General features: G+C 34.5%; 1 long non-coding RNA gene and 1 pseudogene across 2 annotated transcripts; one reads left to right on the plus strand and one right to left on the minus strand.

Moving 5' to 3' along the window:
- The first annotated feature begins 2,086 nt into the window (after nt 1-2,086).
- LOC126584558 (uncharacterized mitochondrial protein AtMg00370-like) lies at nt 2,087-2,653 on the plus strand (annotated as a pseudogene).
- Nucleotides 2,654-2,926: 273 nt separating this feature from the next.
- Nucleotides 2,927-7,144, minus strand: LOC126587668 (uncharacterized). 2 transcript variants are annotated; one of them, XR_007611148.1, is made up of 4 exons: nt 6,620-7,035; nt 5,996-6,062; nt 3,728-3,792; nt 2,927-3,075 (listed from the first exon to the last, which is right to left on the minus strand). It is a non-coding gene; the product is annotated as an uncharacterized LOC126587668 (long non-coding RNA). The 2 variants fall into 2 exon arrangements; XR_007611147.1 differs by lacking the exon at nt 2,927-3,075 and adding an exon at nt 7,075-7,144 and having other exon boundaries at nt 3,304-3,792; nt 6,620-6,934.
- Nucleotides 7,145-12,054: the final 4,910 nt, after the last annotated feature.

Consider the following 12,054-nt stretch of genomic DNA (forward strand, 5'->3'; position numbering starts at 1 on the left):
AAGTATGGTACAAACAAAATGTTTTAAAGATGTTGTATGGGGTTGTAATGGACCCCAAACTTGAGGGGTTACTATGTAATTTACCCTTAATTAAAATAAAGGCAAATGAAGAGGATGGTTGAACTTGTTAAGTTTCTTAAGTGTGTCTAATTTAAGTGTGTTGTTAATAAACATTTATTATGGAGGCAGAGAGAGGGAAGGTGTGGCATAGAAAGAGAAGAGAGATGTGTAATTGTGAGGTGTGTTCTATTTCACCTCATTGTACCTTTATTTATATTAATAGGGAAAGTTAATTCTTTACACTTTTAGGATTACAACTCTAATAGGAAAATATCTAGTCTAAAAGATATGGTAGAATCCCATAAGGATACCCTAGATATGTTAGGATTTACACAATCATATTCCTATTCCAATAGGACTGCAACACATTTGTATTTTTTTTATAATTTTTTTGATAATTTGTTGGCATTTTCAATTTTTGTTAACATTGAAAATATAACGGTGCTGAAGGAGGCTGGGCTGTCACGTGGGTGGGGCCCTCCCTCTCCCTCTTGTTGATTCAAAAGGCGCAGGCCCGTGCAACAATTGGCAGGGGTTCCAATTGCAAGGGCAATTTGGCCATTCGGTCCAAAGGCAGGGGTTCCAATTGCAAGGGCAATTTGGCCTCCGCTGGAGGTGCACTTTGTCGACTTTGTTTTTTCTCTCTTTTTAGCTTTTGCAGTAATATTGAAGTAATCACTCCAATTTTATCCAAACTTTTGTTGTCCGTCAATTTTTATCAAAACTATTGGTTAATTTACATATTCAGACTAACCTTCTCATTATTTTTAGTATTTTTATCATAAATAATATCTGAAATAGTCACATTTTATTCAACAACCACTCAATTAAAAATTAATTAGTGTTGTTTCTAAACCATTACATCAAGCTTTTGTAGATACACATCAATATTGCAGCAATCTGAGGCATTGTTTTGGTGACAGTAGTACTTTCTACTCCTTGGATTTGGTGAATCGGAAAAGAAAAGAGTTACGAGTAAAAGTCCCTCACATTGTTTTAGGGAGATGAAGGTGATGATCTATTGTTTTTGTTTTTTAATGATTAATCCACGCAGCAACATATAATTAGATTGTTGGGATCTACTCAAGTTCCATATCACACACTAACATAAAATTTGACAAACGAAACGAACTATGTGCTCTCGAAATCAAAATGAGGGCACTGCTCCAAGAACAGGAAGGGCACCTTGTCGAGGTCGCCATCCGCCGTGAGGGAAAACCGGAAGAAGTTGGACAACAATGATGACATCGATTTGCGGCACCCATATCGGGACATCACACTGTGAAATAAATATTGAAATAAATACTCAAAACTCCTGGAAAGTCCTCGGGACAGCAAACTTTCATCTCCTTCAAACATTTCATTTTACTAAGTTTTATGTTTGAAGGGAGGGAAAAAAAGAGGAGAGAGAATCCTACTCCTTAATCCTGAATATATTCAGGAATAGCTATTGAATAAAGAGAGAATGGAGGGGGATCGAAAGAGGAGGGAAGAGAATTCTAGTTCCAAACATAAAAAGGACCACAACTTTTAAATTATCAGCACAATCATCACCTGATTGAAGAGACCATTCACTGTGAAACATATCGTCAATCAATCTATCTATATCTATTTATATACCACATTTTTAGAGTAAGGTTCTCTCACCTCCTATTACCATCCCTTTCCATCCCTTCATCTCATACTCTTTTTTTGTTGTCTTATTCTCTATATAAAAAATTTCAAAACAAGATGTATACGTGACGTAATCGTAACCGTTTAAATAAGAGGGGATAGAAGAAAAGAGAGATTAGGAGAGGAGAGAATCCTACTCTCACATTTTTCTTCTTCATAAACAAAAGAGAGGTTCTAGATTACTCGACTCTATGCCTCATTTTTTTCATCAAGTATTTGTGATAAGTGGGTTCATTTTCAAGTATTTTAGTTTTTTTGTCAAAATTGAGAAAACTGAAAATCAAACATTAATATGAAAAATTAAAAAATCAACATATAATTATTTAGAAATCGCAATAGAAAAGAAAAAAAAATGGAGGTTTGTGATGAAAAATCTTTTATACCAATTAATTTAGTATCCTTATGCATGAAGATAATCAATTCGTTCGTTACGGTCATACTCTTTTTGAATTTTTGAACACATTCTCCATAGGGCCTTCTTATATGTTCCTTCTCCAAGCTCGGGTTATGGAAGAAGTAAAAGAAGGAACCGAAAAGAAAGTATTGGTAACAACCAATTTCATTACGAGACAACTCATGATATTCATATCAATCTATTATGTACCTTTGCATCTAGCATTAGACAATAACTGTCATAGCTTTACCATATTTTTTGTTTCATTTCTTCTGAAACAATCACACACACTTTTTTATTATGTGTCTACTACTAGGAATTCAATACTTAATCTTAGCATTCAATAGTTATTCCTAAATAATTTCATTTTTCAAATGATCAACCATTTCATTTTACCAAGTTCAATCAAAGTTAGTCAGATTAGTCAACATTTATATATTTTGATGCAACAACAAGATGTTATTTGTAACAAGTGATTTTGTTAGTTGGTTAATTGGTCACAAGTTAATGTTCGGTTCAGTTTAGTTTTTCTCTCGATTTTTTGCGATTCGGTTTTTTCAATTCTCTTTAGGTTCGGTTCGGTTTTGTTTTTTTATTTATACTTGAATTTTATTTTATTTTAAATCTAGAAACACCAAGAACAACACAAGCACATAGTCAATCAAACAACTATCCTTCTCCACAAATCATAGTAATAATTACATTCATTTAGCTGAAATGCAAATAACTAACAAACTCACAAAAATCAAATAAAAACTACAAATTGCTTACTCTTGTTCTTTGGGTTTCACTCGAAAAGTGTCGGTAAAATTTAGGGTTTGCAAGAACGCAACTGAAATCTGAAACGGAGGCCTTGTGGCCTATGGGCTGCTATTGAGTTCCAGTACAGAGAACCTTGCTTAATCTCGATCACGGTACAAAGTATCAAGTACCTTTAGCACTGTATTCTGGTATGATTGGTAGAACCAAATTAAAAGCTAACATCAATAACAACTACCAGAGACTAAAGCTCTTATCAATGCTTTGGAAACATTTATGTATCTCCAGGTGTAATGATATAATTGGTTGGAAACTTAAAACAAAAATGGTGATTTCGTATCAAATCAATAAAAAGTTACAATATTGACAATATATTAGCAATTTTTATATTAATTATGAATAAGTCAATCATGTAGAACCAAATTAAAAGCTAACATCAACAACAACTACCATAGACAGAAGCTCTAATCAATGCTTAGGAAACACAGTCCTGTATCTCTAGGTGTATTGATATAATTGGTTGGAAATTTAAAAGAAAAATGGTGATTTTGTATAAAATTGATAAAAAGTTACAATATTGACAATATATTTGACACACCCCGACCGAGATCAAGGTATGCTGGCCGTCACGTGAGAGTGACGTAGACATGTGCACAGTGCGGAAGCAATAATGATAAGAAATATATGAATAATTAAAAACCGAATCTATTAGAGTGCACTACTAAACAGGAAGTGTTAGGAGTAAGATACAAAAGTAAATACTCCTAATCAGAGCATAGAAAGTCTAGGTGCAATCCAGTAGGACAAGTACTAATTATACAGTACCATAAAATGTCTTACAATTATTTAGATAAGTCAGAACCGTCGAAGTCCTCACACCCAGCAACTGCAAACTTACTTAAAACCTGAAGGGGCACAAAATAGAAAACGTGAGTGGGCAAAAACAAATGTTTTACAAAACCATTTCATTTATCAATATATCTAACCCCTCGCTGTAAACATGTATAATTTTTCCCAGAATCAAGATATAAGCATATACATAAATATATATGTAAATATATCCATTCAAATCATACTTCACATAATCATATTCATATATATGCCATGCCAAGATATAACAGAGTAAGCAAATCAGGTAAGAGTAATTTCATAGAAATATAACATGTTAGCCGGAACCCCTGTAGTAGTCTGTACAGCTGAATTCATAGCTCAAAAGTCAATCTAGCCGAAGTCACTACAATGACCTATACGGCAATATACTGCACAAGAGTTGGAACCAAATGAAAAGGTCTGTACGACAATAATGGGTGTTGTTGATGCACAAAATCAGTGAGGACTTTGGTACAACAAAAAGTGTTAAGTTTGTGACCTTCACTAGATTGCTCTGGTCACTAGTATGGATAAGTATGTAAATGGATAAAGACAGGGAAGCAAACACAAGATGTACGTGGTTCACCCAGATTGGCTACGTCCACGGAGTAGATGAGTTCTTATTAATTGTGAAGGGTTTACACAAGTACATAGGTTCAAGCTCTCCTTTAGTGAGTACTAGTGAATAATTTAGTACAAATGACATTAGGAAATATTGTGAGAGAATGATCTCTATTTATAGAAGAGAGTTTCTAGTTTCATTCTGACATTGACACGTGTCGTGTTGTGATTGGCTTCTGATATTGACACGTGTCGCGCTGTGATTGGCCTCCTGGTTTGAGGGAAACTCTTATGGGTCCTTGACGGTATAACGTTGACCGGTGCTCAATAGTTTCGGGATTGATCAAGTATGGTACAAACAGGTGTAATATAATCATGCTCAATACTACTCTCACATAATAGTTGGGCGATAAATCGCTAGTCACCTATGAGTCGGAACCATAATAAAGGTCTGTACGACAAGACTGTGCACCTAAATTGGATCCAATATAAGCATATGGTGCGGGAAGTGACATTATATACAGGCCTGTGCCATCACTGGTGGAGCTACACCCAAGGCTACAGTGGGTTGTAGCCTAGGGAGGATTTTAACAAACTGTTGGTATAATAGTTTATATATGAGTTTGTTGTTGCTTATTGTATGTATAATAGCCCACCTAAATCCTGCCAAAATTATTAGTTAATGTGTTTCTTAATTTATAAATAATACTTTTATTACCTTATATTATTTTATTAATTTTAGGCTAAAAGTAAAAATGGTAAATTAATACATAATTAGGTTTTTCCTATTCCCCATGCTTTTTACCTATTCGTTCAAAACAAAAAAAATTAAACCATCTACCCTAAGAAAAGAAAAACTATGAATCACCATCAAATTATTTTCTAATGAAATTCAACACTAGGTATGCTCTTCATGTCTTCATTTAACCTATTTCTTGATTCAATTGTTAGGTTAATTTTTTTTTAGTCCTTGAATTTGTCTATTAGGGTTAAAGATTATGGGAATAGTCCATGTTTCAAGGTTTTTGTATTTGTAACTAATAAAAAGGGCTCAACAACAATATCGATTCTAATAATAACAAAAGATTTCAATTTCATTCCATATATCTACAGCACGACTTGAATTGGTATCCCCTAACCTTTTTTTCTTTTGGGTACTTGTTATCAACAAAAGTGATAATATTTGTTCTCTTTCTATTGCTTTTTTGTATGCATGTTTTATTTGTGTAAAAATTAGTTGGAAAGTAATTAATAAACTTGTTTGGATTAGTACTTCATGTTCCTACTTTTATGTAGATTACTATATAATTTTATGTAGGCAAAAAATAAAAAAATTCATAAGATTATATGCTAATAATTTTAGTTAGCCCACCCAAGAAAAATTTTCTGGCTCCGCTATTATGTGCCATAACTCTGGCTAAATCACAATCACCCTAAGTGCAGTTTTATGAGCTCAACGTTATTCTATCACATATCAGATCATCGATAATTCACATAACCAAACATAACTCACATGAGCTTACCTGAGCATCCACATCACCACAATTATATATAATGCATCATATACGAAATATAAATTCATATGCATGGCATTTAAGGCATACTTTCATTTAAACACATATTTCTGGAAAAATATCAAGTATATAAATATATACTGAAAACCAAAAGCCCACTCACTAGTATGTCGAAGGGTCATAGCCCCCGAGTCGCCTTTGAATACGCTCGTCCTCGTGATAAGTCTCACCTATATGCGAATTAACTATAAAAATGTTATTTTAGAGCACATACAAAAAACTAGCCAATAACTCTCATACAATGCTCAATTTTTGTATTTGAATATACCACAGTGACCTACACAACCTCAGGATCATCCCCAAATTTTTAGAATATTTTTCTGACCCCTCACGCGCCGCCACGCGCCGGCAAGGGCACGGCCCTACGCGCCCCCACGCGCGGCCATGTGACAAGCATACTGATGGTGTCAGTCAACGTCGTCAGGAATATTCTAGGGAATATTCCATTAAAACCCAATGGTAACTGTTAAAGATGACTGACGGAATGAGCATATTCCGTCAACCTTGATGGAATATACTCCTTTCTTCTCCGATGAGTCATCGGTCGCCGACGACTTCGCCAATTTCTGGGTAAAACTTTAAATTGCTTATTCTTCTTCTTTTCTTCACCATTTTTTATGAAATTGGTACCAAAATGAAGCTAATAACATGTAGAATCACTTTATATAAGTTTCAAGGCTTAAAATCTACTAGTTTTTCCCTGAGAAAGCTCGATAGTTCGACTTACCTAGATATACGTCGATCTCAGCCCTCCGACGTCCAATTCCTTCCAACGAAGTACCCCGAGACTCGTGAGGACCTCCTTAAGCTTCCTATAAGATTCAAATTCCCTGAAACACAAGATTTTACGTATGCATGAACAATGCACAAAGTCGGAGCTAGGGTTTCCACGTGAAATCGAAGGTTTCCTTACCTGAAAATGGTACCTTTGAATTCGTATGGTTCTCACGAACACAATGGTGATCTTAAAACCTTCGATCTACAAGGTTTAAGAGGGTTTCTGGGTTGGTCCGTACGAAGAAGGGAGAGAGAGAGTGAGAGTCTGCGAGAGAGAGGGCACGAGAAGGAAAGAGAAATAAGATAGGTGTGTGTATGGTCCAAAAGCCACCAATCAAAACTAAGAAAAATCTTAGTTGTAATTGGGTCACCAATCTAAAACAATTTAACCCAATAATAACTCACACACATCATTTAACATCCGAGGGTAATTCCGTCATTCTACGTCATCGAGAATAATCTTCCAGGACGGGCTGTGACAATATCAGCAATATATATGTTAATTATGAATAGGTCAATCATGTATTTAATACTTAAATGTATTTAAAATAAACACCTTATCAATGTTTTATGAACTGTGCTCGGTTTTTCTCCTTCGCTTTGGTTCTGTCCCATTGGATTTTTCAAGCAAGATTTTATCAAGGCAACTATCATTAACTGTAAACATAATTTATCATTGAGACACGAACATCTAAAGGGGAGTGTCGTGGAAAAAAAAGTAGATATCTTTATACGTTGTATGGTAGTAAACCATCATAAACACCATAAATATGTAGAAACGCTCTTGCGGTACCTTTGGATGATAACTCATGTATTTGTTGCCCTATGTAAAGATGGCTAATGATAATGGAAGACTAATTTTCTCATCTCAATCTCTCCTGTCTCTCTTATTCTCTTTTCTCTATATTTTATTTCCAACAAGTTGCGTTTTTTTTTAGTATTGTTAAGCAACCCAATAGATTTTAATAGTAGTCTTTGTTTTTTTCTTTTATATTTTTAATCAATTTCAGTTGCTTATCAGTTCTAGCAAATTGAGCTCTTTTACAGCAATTTTTTTCTTTAAATAAAATTATTATTATTAAAAAGAGTGAGAAAATTCGAAATTGTTACAATAATTTAAAAAAATAGGAGTTTCAAATCATGAAGGTAGAGGGAGTTAACAACATTTTAGGGGGGGGTGTAGTGAAACTAAGATTTTAAAGGATTTTAAAAGTGATAGATTTGATAGGATTTAAGATGATTAAACTCTTACAAAATTCATATGGATTTTAAAGAATTTGAATGGATTGCGGTGGATTGTGGGGGAAAGATTTGAAATCCTAGGGGGTGAGGTTTGATTCTTTTTAGTTTTGGTTATACATGGTATGCTTTCAAATCCCACAAAATCCACAACTTTTTAAAATCCTTTAAAATCTTAATTTTTTTAATACACTTAGATTTGGATGGATTCTAAAATCCTTTAAAATCTTTTAATTGACTATACCTATATTTGAATGGATTCTAAAATCTTTTAATTGACTACACCTAGATTTTAATGGATTCTAAAATCCTTTAAAATCTTTTAATTGACTACACTATAATTTTAAAGTCTTTTAAAATCCTCTCAAATCCAAGTTTGACTACACCCCCTAAAGATTTTAAGGAAAACTAATGAAAAAGGCTTGAAAACTTTGAGTTTTAACTAGGGGTGGGCAAACGGGTACAGGAACCGCGGGTAGGGGCGGGTAATTCAAGTTCGGGGCAGGTACAGGACTGGTCGAATATTTCTAAACACAAAACGGGGCGAGGTTATTCGGGTATATGAAATTATCGGGGCGGGGCGGGTCTTAAAATAGAAGGGAACGGGCCCCCGGCCCGACCCGTTTCTTTTCCTCATCCCTAGTCTTCTCTATCTCTCTTCCCCGACACTTTTCATTTCACTCAAACCCGGCCCATTTCTTTTCCTCATCAGTCATCCCTAGTCTTTTCAATCTCTCTTCCCTAACTCCTTTCATTTTAATCATACCTCGAGACCTCCTCTTAACTCGCTCCCAGCCTCCCACCGTCCCAGCTCCGTACCCCGCCATCATCATCGTCAGACCTCCATCTCTCCTGATTTACTCATGTCTTCCTCGCTACGTCTGCCACCATGTCTCACTTTCTGTGACGAACTTAAAGGGACAGACGAAGTTGAACAACTCGAAACGACTCCTCTTCTGTCTGAATTAGACCCATATTTGCAGCGCACAACTCTGCTCATAGTCCTATTCAGTTTTAAGGTATTACATTTTAGGGATTTAGGATTGAAAATTAAATTAGGGTTTTCTAGATTTAGGGATTTTGTTGGGTTCTTGAACCTTGACCTCTGTTATGTTCCAATTTCAAATATATATTGAATTGAATTTGAATCGACTGTGTTTGAAACTTCTGTTGAATTAAATTGAATTTGAGCAGGAGAAGAGGCAGATGTGGGTTGGGCTATGTCGAATCTCATTGTGGGTGGTGAGGTGGGCATGGGCGGAGACAGCATTGACTGGTAATGGTACGGGCGATGCTATTAAGTTGCAGAAGAATACGAAGGAAAGGGTGTGGGCATGGGTGGATATCGCAAGCTCAATTGAATTTTTTCTGGTTTTGTTTGTGATTAATTGCTTGTATATGATAGTTATTGATGGATCTTGACATGCCCATTTGATTGTTATTGGCAATGCTAGTTTGATTGTATCAAATTCAAACCGATTGAATTGTATCCCAGAAAAAAAAATCAATAAAGGAACTGTGGACCCGGCCCGAACCAGCCCATTTCAATCGGGCCAGGTTAGGTTCGATTCCTATATTAGAAAATGTTGTTCTCGGCCCGTTTCTCTTAAGCCCGGATCCAGTTCGGTCACTTCAAAATTGGGCCCAGCCTGGCCCGGGCCCACCCCCAGTTTTAACGATAAGGACAAAATAAAGGGAAAAGTGAATAGTACCATGTTTGACTTTTTAGTGTAAAAATGTAATTTTTCGTTAAAATAAGATTTTAATGGATTCTAAAATCCTTAATTAAGAAATTAGGCTTCAGCTCAACTCATCTTTGCAACGCCGGTTCCACTTCACATCAACAGGCAATGTTTTCTCCTCAACAAATAGTATTCTTTTATGAGACAGACTAATGAGGGTGATATATATAATTAATAATAATACTTGTGTTCCCTTTGTGAGTGAATGCACATATTTTACCATTCTCTAATAATGTATCTTTATTATATAAATTTATATCATGTGGATATCTTCCTATAAAAAAGTTATTCAAATTGGAAATCCTTCGGTCATCAAAATATATAAAAAAATGGACGATCTCATCGTAAATATGTTAGTTACTCACACTTAACTTTGTATATTCCCTCAGGTAGGAAACGCAATAATTATCCTCTAATTAATTCTTCTTGAGAGTAGAATTTTTATTGTTGGTTTTTCGCAACCTTCGGACCTAAAGCTGATATGGACCTCTCATTGTTTTTTGGGTTGCCGTTCTTATTTTGCTTGGTCCTTTTACCTTTTCTATAGTTGTTTATCTAGTTATTTTGAGCCTTGTACTAATTTTTAATGTAATGAAAATTATCTTCGTGATAAAAACAAAAAAAATCATTATTCCTCGTATGAACATGCGATGTAACACACTTTCATGGAACAACAGATGATAAAGACGATATCCAAATTTTCTCTGTGTTCTTTGGACTTTCCCAACCAAATAAATAATAACCAATAAACAAATAAATAAGAGTTTAACTTCAAACATTGAGAAGCGAAATTCCAACACTACGAGCCTAACTTTTGTCTTCATCATTATCATAGACTAGTCTCCTATCTATCAACTCCTACATCAATTTTTTTTTTTACTAGATTGTAGCTCACTTTCAAAAGAGTTACGTAAAGTATTTAAGCACCATAAAAGAAAATTAAACGACAACGATTGACATATCATTAGTAGTTATCATGGTCTAAAATATTCATAATATCCTGATATTTTTATTGAAATTTTCGTGTTTTTAGACTACTGATATTTCCAATATCATCAATATTTTAGACCTTGCTAAGTCACTCATGTATCTTACCATGCAATGTATAAAGTGTAAAATATTGTACTAATTCATTATATATAAATGATTATAGTGTGTTTAAACTTCTTTCATTAATTACTACATATTTTCTATAATCACAATGTTTGCCAGCTCGCTATATAATCAACTTAAATCAATTATATCTATCATGCAATGCATTTCCTTCCAATTTTTTGTGATAAACTAATAGATAATTGACTAAATAAACATCCTGCAAAGTTTCAATAAAAATTTCCAAGTTTTTCTTACAATTTCCGTAGTTTTTATTCAATTTTTATCGATATCGATAATATCCCGATATTTCCATCGAAATTTCCGTATTTTTAAACTACCGATATTTCCGATATCATCGATATTTTATACCTTGATAGTTATACATTTTATCGGCCTCATTTTTATGCAACTTATACATTAAATTATTGTCAAAATGTACATATAAAGTAGCTGATCAACGATGAGATTTTAGGCAACCATTTTCTTCTACGAAGTCAAAGGTTGTAGAGGTGGCCATGTGCACTACATACGTAAATCAACTAGGGACTTGGATCCTCCCTTAAGCCCAAGGAGAGGATCCTTCCTGATCAAATGACTTGGGTCGTTGGATGAAAATCTAACGATTACAAACAGATGATCTCTTTAAAGTTATAATAATTATAACCGTTCGATTTTCATCCAACGGTCAAAGTTCATTGTTCAGAAGGATCCTCTCATTAAGCTCAGAGAGGACCCAAGTGCATCAACCAGAACTATTGCTATTATAACAATTCATGAAATCAATTAAACAATAATTTTCCTTCTGGCAGGCATGTTAGTTATTTCTTATTTGGCCAATTGACCGAGATCTGTCACATATCCAAAATGTCACCGTGACCGTGACCGTGACCGTGACCGTGTACAAATTAAACGCGTTTCTCTAGCTTTTGCGTAAAGAGGCAACCCAACACTAAACTAAGAAAACGTTGGGTTGACAAAGATACCATGAAGAATAAAGGGGTTATGCAATCGACTTTGCAAGATAATCAAAGTTTCCCGTTGTAGACTTATCTTAACCCAACACTAAACTAAGAAAACGTTGCTTTCCCGTTGTAACATGGAACAACATTAAACAATATTAAACAATATTAAATAACATTAAATAACATACAAATTATACAACATAAAAAAAAACATTTAACAACATAAAACTTAAAATGCGTACTTCATGCTTCTTGCGGCCCAAAGATGTGTAACAAGATCCTGATGTAGATACTTGTTTGTGGCACGAGAGCGTATCATCCTAGCCGTTGGATTTGAATTTTTTTTG

The sequence above is a fragment of the Malus sylvestris genome, chromosome 10 (assembly GCF_916048215.2).
Source record: "Malus sylvestris chromosome 10, drMalSylv7.2, whole genome shotgun sequence".
Lineage (NCBI taxonomy): Eukaryota > Viridiplantae > Streptophyta > Magnoliopsida > Rosales > Rosaceae > Malus > Malus sylvestris.